Below are 12,213 nucleotides of genomic sequence, written 5' to 3' on the forward strand. Positions count from 1 at the left end.
ATTGAGCCCGCCGTCAGTGTTGATCTTGACATAGCCCTCGTCAGGCGGACGCCAGTCGAATCCAGGCAGAACTTGTGCATCTTTGCGAGGAAGATGAAGGAGTGCAATGGCCTCCTTGGTAGCCCGCATGGTAGACACCGGGTCTCTACCCTCTTCTCCATGTTTGATACGGTTCCTGGAATGCCAAATTGACCACATGATAGATGTAATCTTTGCTCGGTCATTAGAGGAGAAACATGGAGCACACGTAATGTCACGTGCCCATGATTCCGAATGAAGAAAGGGCAGCCACAGTCCAAACCACGCACAGGCCTCTTCCCAGAAGTTTTTCGCGTGCAGACAATGTAATAATGCATGCTTCAGGTCCTCGTCTGTCGGGAGACAAACTTTGCATTGACGAGCATCTGCAATGTGTCGATGATTGAGCGTTGCTTCATCAGGCAAAATCCCTCGAAGCACTCTCCACCAAAACACTCTAACTTTTGGAATAACATTCAACTTCCACAAGGCAGTCCACAATAGTTGATCATTCAATGAGGTTACGGTAACCGTCCCTTCCTCTAGAGCCAAGCGCTTGTTCTGAGTCACAAGAGATCGCTACGTTGTTTTGACAGTGTAGTTGCCTGTTTTTTTGAATGCCCAAGCAAGAAAATCATTGCCATCGCCCGACCGGATGGGGATGTTAAGAATGGTCGCAGCATCAGAAGTAGCGAAATTTTCTCTGATCAAGTCCTGTCTCCACGTCCAGTTCTGAGAATCACTGAGCTCCGACACTAGAAGAAGATTAGTGTTCGGTGGTCGTGAAATAGGTGTCATACTAATCGTTCCTGGAATCCATTTATCAGTCCAGATCGAGATAGAACTGCCATCTCCAACACGGGTAATCAGCCCCGGTCTTAGCGCTTCCCTCCCCACCACAATCGCCTTCCAAGTGGCAGAAGCCGACTTGGGTGCAGAGGCTTGCATAAAATCAGTATCGGAGAAATACCTTCCTTTCAAAACCCTTGCGCATAGGGAATTCGAGTTAGTCAAAAACCGCCATCCGTGCTTCCCAAGCATTGCAAGGTTAAATAAGTGAGGATCACGAAATCCCATGCCCCCCCTGCACTTGGGTGTTGCCAGATCCTTCCATGACACCCAATGCAATGACTTCTTATCAAGACAGCTGCTCCAAAAATATTTGGCCATAGGTGAAGTCAGACTCTTGCAAACTTTCTTCGTAAGCAGAAAAGTGCTCATAGGATAGGTAGGAATTGCTTGGGCTATTGATTTCAACAAAGTATCACGCCCCGCACAAGAAAGTAACCTTTCTGACCAACCCTGGATCTTGGAACGCACCCGCTCGCTGACATGATCAAACATACTGCTTGTGATCCGACCAACAGCAGTGGGTAAGCCCAAATATTTTTCGCTGAAGGCTTCCACCTGAATGTTCAAAGTAGCCTTCAACAGTTGCCTCAGAGGTGATGGTGAGTTAGAGCTGAAATAAATTGAACTTTTTTCTCTGTTGACACATTGCCCTGAAGCTTCACCATAAACTCGAAGAATCTCATTCAGACGAATAGCACTCATGTTGTTTGCATTGATGAAAATAAGGTTGTCATCCGCAAATAGTAAATGGGTTACCCAAGGAGATCTGTAACTCACTCGCACCCCCCTATCAACAACTTCTCCATTGTAGAATTTTAACAATGAGGAAAAGCCTTCAGCACACAACAGAAATAAATAAGGTGATACCGGGTCACCTTGACGAAAACCCCTCGTTGGCGTGAAGTACAGTAGTAGCTCTCCATTGACACGAACTGAAAATCGTACAGAGGAGACACACTTCATGATTAATCTAATGAAACTCATGATGAAGCCGAGCCGCAACAATATTGCTTCAAGATAGTGCCACTCAACGCGGTCATAAGCTTTCATCATATCAAGCTTTACCGCACACGAATAATTTTGTCCCTTCTTTCTCCGTTCCATCGTGTGGATACTCTCGTACGCAACCAGCACGTTATCTATAATGAGACGTCCCGGGACAAAAGCGCTTTGTTCCTCGCTGATGATTGAATCCATCAAGCTCCTCAGCCGGTTAGTAATAGCCTTTGCTGCAATCTTGTACAAGACAGGGCACAAAGCAATGGGGCAATACTATGTGATCGACTGCGGGTGGCGTACCTTAGGAATTAGAGTGATAGAAGTATCATTCAGACCCGCTGGTAGCTCCCCTCCATTGAGAAAATCCAACACTGCTAGTGTAACATCAACGCCTAGCAAGTCCCAGTGTCACTGATAAAAGCCTGCGCTGAAACCATCTACACCCGGAGCTTTTGAAGGCGCCATTTGGAAAAGTGCCACCTTTACTTCTTCGGTTGCGTAGGGTTTACCAAGATTATCATTCATGGCCGGGGTTACTTTAACGGGCACATGCGATAATAGATCGCTTGTGTCCGCAAAACCCTGTGTTTGGTACATGTTTTGATAAAAGCTTGCACTTCCATCTTATCCTCCTCTTCAGACGAACAGACCGAGCCATCCTCTCGACAAAGACAGGATATTTTGTTAATTCATTTATGTTGTGCCGCTTGAGCCTGAAAATAGGCTGTGTTTCGGTCTCCCTCACGAAGCCAGGGAACTCTGGATCGCTGTCGGAGCCACACCTCTTCTTGGTGCAGCGCCTCCTTCAGTTTTTGAACAGTCCGTTTCTCCTCCTCCGACGGCCCCGATCCAATAGACCCGCACCGAATGCGAGCAAGCCTCTTCTGCAGCTGTCGAACAATGCGCGAAAGGCTGCCAAACTCTCTAGAACCCCATGGTTCAAGTGTTTGTTGTAAAGTGCCCAAAGCCATCAAAATGCCTTGAAGCCCTGGTCCCCGCTGTATGCCCCGCCAGGTTTCCTGAACCAGACGGTCATAATCCACATGAGTCTGCCAGACATTCTCATAGCGAAATTGCTTCTTTGCCCGTGACCTACCAGGTGTGTGCAACTTTATTTCTGCCATCACAAAGCAGTGATCCGACTCCACCGATGGGAGATGTCTGACTCTAATATGCGCAAAGTGTTGCCTGAACTCTTCGTTCGCAAAAAACCTATCTAGTCTGGCCTTGACATTTGCATCGCCTGCCCGGTGATTATCCCACGTATATGCTGTCCCCGGCCAACCAAGATCCTGTAGTGAAACTTCATCGATCACCTCCCTGAAAGCACACATCTATCTCTCCGCCTGCGCTGCTCTGCTGAAGTGCTTGGAGGCAAACAAAGTTTCATTGAAATCACCCGCACACAACCATGCCGCATGAGGTATTGCATGAAGGGAACGAAGAGTTTGCCAGCTGTGGTGGCGACCCTCAATTCTCAGAGCCCCGTAAAATCCCATGAAACGCCATATTGAGGATGCTTGATCATTACTTTGGACAACCACATCAATATGGCACTGACTAAAATTCTTTAACTCAACAATAACATCGCGAGACCAAAAAATACCAATGCCACCGCTCAAACCAGCACTGTCTACAGCAAAACAACCTCCAAAACCTAGAGTGTACTTCAAATCCTCAGCTCTCTTTGCATTGATTTTCGTTTCCATAACAAAGAGGAGAGTGGGTCCTTCTAGCTTCACGATACTGCGAAGCTCTCGGACTGCCTCGAGGTTCCCAAACCCCCGGCAGTTCCAGCTCAAACAGCTCATTGGGACGGGCAGGCTCGCATGGTGATCTCTGCCAAATTTTCAGGAGTGGGTTTCTTCTTTTTCTGCTCACGAATAAACTCTTCCCCGTCAGTGTCATTGCTAGCTGAAGTTGGGTCCTTGATACGTCTCCAACGTATCTATAGTTTTTGATTGTTCCATGCTATTATATTACCCCTTTTGGATGTTTATGGGCTTTATTTTACACATTTATAACATTTTTGGGACTAACCTACTAACTGGAGGCCCAGCCCATATTGCTGTTTTATTGCATGTTTCAGTATTTCGAGGAAAAGGAATATCAAACGGAGTCCAAACGGAATGAAACCTTCGGCAGCATGATTTTTGGAAGAATATGATCCTGGAGACTTGGAGTTCACGTTAGAAGATCCTCGAGGCAGCCACGAGATAGGAGGGCCCCCCCTGTAGGGCGCGCCCCTGTCTCGTGGGCCCCTCGAGCACCTCCCGACCGACTTCTTTCGCCTATATATTCCCTTATACCCTAAAACCATCGAATATCAAGATAGATCGGGAGTTCCGCCGCCGCAAGCCTCTGTAGCCACCAAAAACCTCTCGGGAGCCCGTTCTGGCACCCTGCCGGAGGGGGAACCCATCACCGGTGTCCATCTTCATCATCTCGGCGCTATCCATGACGAGGAGGGAGTAGTTCACCCTCGGGGCTGAGGGTATGTACCAGTAGCTATGTGTTTGATCTCTCTCTCTCTCTCGTGTTCTCTCTATGGCACGATCTTGATGTATCGCGAGCTTTGTTATTATAGTTGGATCTTATGATGTTTCTCCCCCTCTACTCTCTTGTGATGAATTGAGTTTTCCTCTTGAAGTTATCTTATCAGATTAAGTCTTTATTTGAGAACACTTGATGTATGTCTTGCCGTGTTTATCTGTGGTGACAATGGAATATCACGTGCCTCTTGATGTATGTTTTGGTGACCAACTTGAGGGTTCCGCCCATGAACCTATGCATAGGGGTTGGCACACGTTTGTTCTCCGCTATTAGTGGCTTTGGAGTGACTCTTTGTTGCATGTTGAGGGATTGTTATATAATCTATCTATGTTATTATTGTTGAGAGAACTTGCACTAGTGAAAGTATGAACCCTAGGCCTTATTTCCTATCATTGCAATACCGTTTACGCTCACTTTTATCATTAGTTACCTTGCTGTTTTTATTATTTCAGATTACAAATACCTTTATCTACTATCCATATTGCACGTGTATCACCATCTCTTCGCCGAACTAGTGCACCTATACAATTTACCGTTGTATTGGGTGTGTTGGGGACACAAAAGACTTTTTGTTATTTGGTTGCAGGGTTGTTTGAGAGAGACCATCTTCATCCTACGCCTCCCATGAATTGATAAACCTTAGGTCATCCACTTGAGGGAAATTTGCTACTGTCCTACAAACCTGTGCACTTGCAGGCCCAACAACGTCTACAAGAAGAAGGTTGCGTAGTAGACATCAGTCCTCATCAGTTTTGCTTGTGCCAACTCCATGTGCATCTGTGTCTCCCCCCATAAGGAGCAAGGTTTTCACCACTGGTCTGTAGACCTGATTTGGACCTTCCTTGCGCTTCTGTTGCGGCTTGCTCTTGTGGGGGGAATTCACCTCCTCTCTGGTATCCTTATTGGTGCTAGAATTTTTCGTTGTTTGTTTGCTGTTCGCACCCGACTTGGACTCCTTGGAGAAACCATCATAGCCTTGCGTCCTTGATTCGTTCGGAGCACGAAGCGACGGGCCAAACGGAAGTTCACCTTTCTCATCTCTTGACCCTGGTGCTGGGCAGTAAAGCTCATAGTGTTCCAATCTGCCACAAGAGAAACAGAAGTATGGCACCTGCTCATATTGAATGTCATACATATCCACCTTCTTTCTTCTTGCAGAGTCTATCAAAATCCACCTTCTAAGTGGTTTGTTTACGTCAATGGAGATTCTTGCATGTAGGACCCCCCCCCCCATTGTGGTCAAACTTAACTTGCTGTGCATGCTGGTCCATCTGTTTAGCAATAGGCATCCACCATAGCTCATCTCTCAAATTGTAGGGTAGGTTAATAACCCTAGCCCAAATATGCAGCCTGTCGAACTTTACCTCATCTGGCCTCATGCACTCATCAAACTCGGCCAATATGACCGCATGCTTGTTGATATGCCATGGTGATCCACCCCAAACTCGATCTCTATCTCGCTGATTCTCAAATTCTGCCACAAACAAGTTCTGCCCCGTAGAACGGAACTACAACCCTCGTGGATTTCCCCACGCCGGACGAAGCGTGTTAGTGATGGTCTGAATATGAATAGGATTACGATACAGAACTTTACCAGCCACCAGCCACTTCACCGGTCCTCCCTCTGTCCAGTCATCAAGCACAAGCGGAGTCGCCTCTTCTTCAGATATGTCGAGCTTTCCCAGGGCCTCCTCTAGCTTCTTCCGCATGTCGCTGCCCGCCTGGGACCCGTCCCTGCTGCCACGCGAGAGGCAGCTGTCGTCGGTGCCCCAGCCGTCAATCTCTCCTCGCGCCGACGACGAATCTCCGACCGAACGTCGAGTTCCACGTCAAAACCATAGATCGCCTCGGGCGCCGCCAGAGGGTTTTAGGGTTTCGGGGAAAAACCTCACGTAAATAAATCACTAATAGATTAGTATCATATGTTGTCTCATTTATTGCCATGCATGACATATAGTACTAGTATAACATTAATTATGATACAGTATCTACCTATGTTACTATAATTCTCTCTCTCTTCTTTAATTGCCTGCCACATAAGCATGTTTACGAGTCCCAAGTGCATGATACCACCTATGTCACCCTGCTATGGCCAGCCTAATAATCAGCTCTCGGTGACACAGATCTAGGAGAGGAGGCGTTTACCCGGCTTTAGAGAACTGAGCCAGTGATGATATGGATCGAGAGAGTAAACCACTAACTCTACCTTGCAACATCCTAATTACATAGCTTTAGCAACAACTCCAACAACATTGGTCGTACTCTAAGCCATAGCGACACAGCCCATCCGGTACAAACACAAGATTTTCAAAGCGTGTTCGGCGAGAGGTTCGGCAGGAAACGAATCCGCAGCTGGCAACGACGACCTTAAATTTGGCGGCAGCGCATGAACGCCGGCTCTACAACCCAGCCCGGCTCCATTAGCAACAATTATTTATTTTAGTAATAAAACTTTCGTGACCTAGACTAGAGAGAAGTGGCTACTGCCGACTGCACGCGCGGTGCGACGGTTCATGGAAACGATCGCCGTCGACGTCTTCAGCGGCAGCGGCGGAGTGATTGCCTGCCTAATTCCTGGACCCAGTCGCTCACGGTCACGGTCCAAGTAGCGGTACTCAAGTATGAACGGAACTCCTACACGAACCGGCGGCGAGGTGGCCGTGCTAGCTGGGCGCACACGAGTTGGTTTTCCACGCGCCATTTGGAGGAAGTCAGCGAGATGGTTCCTGCACCCAACCACGCTAGTTAATGCTTGATCACACTGGTAAGTAACAACGACGCGTAGTGACAGTGACACATCGTAAAGTTGGCACGATGGACCGCTGCAGGATACGTACGTACGATTGACTCGCTTCAACGGGAGGAAAAGGCGCGGTCTAAACGAGCGGGAGGCATATTCCAATTGCGCCCGGTTTCGGGGGATGGAATCGATTCAGTCTTGTTGCATCTTTATCTTATGGATGGTGAGGAATCGACTCATTGCCTCGTCGCTTTGCTGATTACTCCCTCTTCACAACAAAAGCAACAGAGCGCGGTGCGAAAATACTTGAACTGTACGATATGTGTGACCCAGTGCCACGAAAAGCCATTGCAGAAATCGTACGCTAATGAGCTGTCACGAGGCAGACCAATTTCACGCGATCCCAAATTTCGCCATGTGTATCAGTGTGTGGAACCGAGCCGTTGTCCAAGTTTTTGCCGATCCCAACTCTCTCTCTCATCACGATTCATTCTGTCAATAGGACTAACGTAACATGTGATGTTATGTAACACTTTATTTATTAGCTTGTAGACACATCTTATTTTGGTATGTGTGATGTTACTCATAATGCGAGTAAGTGTATCTCCAACAGCAATATGCAAAAAACAACCGCACCCATCCGTGGATGCGAGAGATCGACATTCAACGCTAGCTGCATACATTTCAAATTATTTTTCAACAAACCGGATGGAATTCATGCAAACACGATTGGATTTCGTACAAACATGACGGATTTCATACAAACACGACGGATTTAACTACATTTCAAACATTTTTTAAAAAAAGACCCATCCCTAAACCTATCCTACGGCGGCGTCGCCCGACGTCCAAGCCCGTGTCGTCCTTTTTCCGCCGTCTCCATGAGCACCGATGATAAGACCTATGAAGTGAAGGTGCGGTCTCCAGCGAGGAAGAGCAGAACACGGGAGACGGACTGACCCACACGAAAGACCATGCCCCGCAGCCTCCCGTGGCCTACTCATCCTCGGAGGAGTCCGCGCCTTGTCCGTCGCGGTAGATGTGAGGTCCATGAGGGAAATGGTGGCGCCTTGGCTGTCATCATCCCACCGAGCCGGTTGGTGGTTTGTCACCGGCGCGTAGGAGGCGCAGCTGGCTATGTTCTCCTCCACGATCGCCTGCAGCTGCGCCTCCGCGGCTGCCGCTTCCTGCCGAGCGGCGGCTTGAGCGCAGACATCGTAGATGGGACGCTGATCCGCGACGAATTTTGGGTTTGCCGCCACCACGGCCTCCTCGCTCACGCGCTCGCTGTAGATCTGGCCCTCCGCCAGCCGGTGCTGCTCCAGGAGGAACATGTTGTACCGCGGTTCCTCCTGCGCCTGCTGAAACACCGACAAGACGCCGGCGCAGGCTACACCTCCACCATGGCAGCATTGAACCGTGCTTGCGTCTGCTCCATGGTGAAGTCGACCTGCATAGGAGGCGCGAGAGTCAAGGCGGAGTCATCAAAGCCCGTCTCCATCATGTTGTTGTCCTCGTCGTCGGAGACCTCGGGCGAGCTAGCTGGCAAGCCGGCCTCGGTCCGCCTAGCACGGTGGCTATGCCAGGCGGCGGCAAGGGCGACCACCGCGTGCTTCATCTAAGACGACAGACTGCCCTACAGTGCTTTCCCGCTGGCGGTCATGGCGTATGCAGTGCAAGGGAGGAGGATGTGGAGGGGCTGGTGTTGTGGTGAGTTAGGCGAGTGTGCCCGCCTTTATATAGTAGATTCCGGTGAGGCCAGGCGTCCGGGTGCGTCAATGTGCGGCGTCAGAGTGGGTTTCTTGGCCGGCGAGTTTGCTTAATGGCGGCAGACGAACAGAGAGCAACACCCTCGATCGATGCGCCGCTTCAACGGCAGGGACTGAGAGGTAGCGTCCGTCCTGAGCGGTCTTCAATGTTGAGCGACGCGCTCTACAATGGCATGAATGTGGGCAGCTGGCGCCGGGCGAGAGCACGCGCGGGAGAGGGAAGGGGTTTTTGATGGGCAAATGCTGTCAAAAAACAAGCTTGGGATCGGTCCGTACTCCCACAAACCTCCCCCACGTCTATCTCCGATTTAGGGGAGAAATCACGACTGGACTGATACATATTGGCGTTGGATGGCTTCCGCGGTCCGGATGGTTGCGAGAGGTTTATGGGTCTGCCTTTAAGATGCCTAACTAGTTATGTTACTTAAATCATCTCTCTCATCATTAAATCCGTACGTTTACTGCTGAAGTTACTCTCACAATGGGCAGTCATCCTGAGTTACTGCTGAAGTTACTCTCACAATGGGCAGTCATCCTGAAAAGATGAATGCCTGTCCCTGCTCCTGATAAGTATACTAGTAATAACTACGAATGATACATCATTCATGCAGAAATTGCTTTGTAAAAAAGAAGGGCATACTGCCATCGAGAGATATGGGCAAATTCTTGCGTATTATTTGACCAATTCGAGGAAAAAGAACAACCAAAGCGATTACAGAATCAAATGACCATGAGCACATGCTAGATCCAGCCCTGCTGTAAATACTAGCTGGGCACATGCCCTGGCAGCTGGAATTTTTCGCCCGGCACAGAACAATGCCTCCACACGATGATATTGCCAGAGGCAAGAGCACGGTAGATCCACAAACTTGTAATGAATGTGATGGTTTAGTCCACAAACTTGCAAAAGGTGATCACCTCATCCCTAAACTTGCAATGTATGTGAAGATTTAGTTCAAAGCCAATCACAAGTTGACAAATGGCGCCACGATGGCCGCGTCGTGGCACACCCACGGCCTGACATTTTTACAAAAACCCCTCCACCTTTATGGAAATCACATGGGCGGTATATTTTTGTCATGTCTAATTTTTTTAATCAAAGCTCCTGAATTTTTTCTCAAAATTCTAAATGCCTAAAAGATATGGGTGTCATGCACGTTCTGATATTCCGGTCACCTCCTCTTCTTAATGGAAGTAGGCTATGCCTCCACGCTGGTCAGAATAAGAAGAGGTCATTGGCCATGCATGCCGTATGTTGAGGAATGTGTCTGGAAGCATTGCTTGGACAGGGAGGGGGACCTTTTGGCCGCCCTGATTTCTAATAAAAGCTGGATCAAATTTCTGTGAACTATTTCCAGCGGATATGAGCATTATGTGGCTGGTAACAGTGAGTGATTTCTGGGCCTGAAGCTGTGTGATGTAGAGGTTGTCAGCCAAGCTCTTAACTTTGTGGTTTAACCCAAGTAAGTATGGGTGGTAAGGAGCACATAATGATCCAGGCAATTCGGCAATAGAAGTTTTGATGAGGTTCAAATACCGAAGGTGATTCAGTACACCTACTGACCTACAGATTCAGCTAACTTGATACTATTGTAAAAGTACAAATCGAGCACATGTAGCTTCTTCAAATATTGCAGAACCTGATGGAAAACATCACTTATAGCACCTGATGGAAAAACATCACTTATAGCATCTGTGAGTTTTTCAATGCAGATAACAGTGTGTACATTATGTGTAGCTTGCAGATTTTGTGCTTAGAGTAAACACAATCAAAGGAATTTTGATTGTGCTTGTTAAACATAAAGTATTTATATAGTGTAATTACCAAGAGCTCACTAAATATTAGTTATATAAATATTTTGTGTTTAACAAGCACAATCAAAATTCAAAACCAATTAGTTTTGTCAATAGGGGATACCTAAAATATTTGAGCTTATTTTGGCAGACGGCAACAAAATTTGCTTCAAAATTCAAAGTTCAATTTCAATTCTAAATTAATTTTCATTCTTTACATTTTTAGAACACTTTCATTCATTACTTGATCTTCTTATTCTATGCCATTTTGTGCTCAGTTGCGCTTGCGTCCTCGTATGGCCCGATTCAGTGCCGGCCACTGCCGCTCCCTGCTTGCTGTTTGCTGTTGCACACATTTGGCCATGCAGCCAAAGGATTTCCACTTTCCAGAATTTTGAAACCGGCGGACGTGTGTTGATTTGTGCGTGGAGTGTTAACTCGCAAGACCACTTGCCGATGCATCAGGACCATGCATCAGCAAGTCAGCAATCAACTCAGCTGGCTCAACACGTACAATACCTTATCAATTATAATCAATATGCACACATACTAGTACTCATATATATACCAGTATATTTATTGGTGGAATTTGAGGTATGGCAGCCGCCAATCCTAGCCAGATTGCTAGCACCGCCCTCGGCACGTAGGCGCAAGCACAACAACGTTCATGATTTCTATAAAGGTGGAGGTTTTTTTTTTGTAAAATGCTGCGCCGATTGGGTGTGCCACGACGCGGCCAGCATGGCGCCATTTGTCAACTTGTGATTGGCTTTGGACTAAATCTTCACATACATTGCAAGTTTAGGGATGAGGTGATCACCTTTTGCAAGTTTGTGGACTAAACCATCACATCCATTGCAAGTTTATGGGTTTGTAGTGATCTTGCCTCATATTGCCCTGATCTGTCACTCCTAGTGGGAACTATGAACCCAACAACTCGGAAGATCATCTAGCAAGGTTGTTACTAAAAAGTACAGTAACTTTATCGACATTGCAATTTTACTGTTATTTTTTTGGAACTTTGCTAAGATGCCAATTTGTCATCCATCAAGGCAACCAAGACAGTTTTCTTCATAATGCAGAAGGGTCAGTAAAGGTTCAGCATTAGAACTGCCAGAACCCCCACAGCGGCGCCTTCGATCATTCCATTACTTTAGGCGTCCTCGCATTGGAGGCGGTTTGTCTATGTAAACCGCTTGCCGGTGGGGCATGTGATTCTGCAAACCGCTTTCATTACACTGAGTAATCGCGACAGGCTTTGAAATGGAAAGGGGAACCACCGCCGGCCCATGAACGAAAACCACCTCAAAAGCCCATTCTGTACTAGTGTTCCTCTCTAGTTTAATTTAATTAAACTGGACCCTCTAGTTAAATCTATGAACAGAGCTTTCCCCATTCTAGAAGGATTTTTTTGCGGGGGCCATTCTAGAAGGGCTTATTGGGGAATTTTGATGAAGTTTCGGCCCAACTAAATAAAGACCTGGTGAC

Source organism: Triticum dicoccoides, chromosome 4B, assembly GCF_002162155.2.
Source record: "Triticum dicoccoides isolate Atlit2015 ecotype Zavitan chromosome 4B, WEW_v2.0, whole genome shotgun sequence".
NCBI lineage: Eukaryota > Viridiplantae > Streptophyta > Magnoliopsida > Poales > Poaceae > Triticum > Triticum dicoccoides.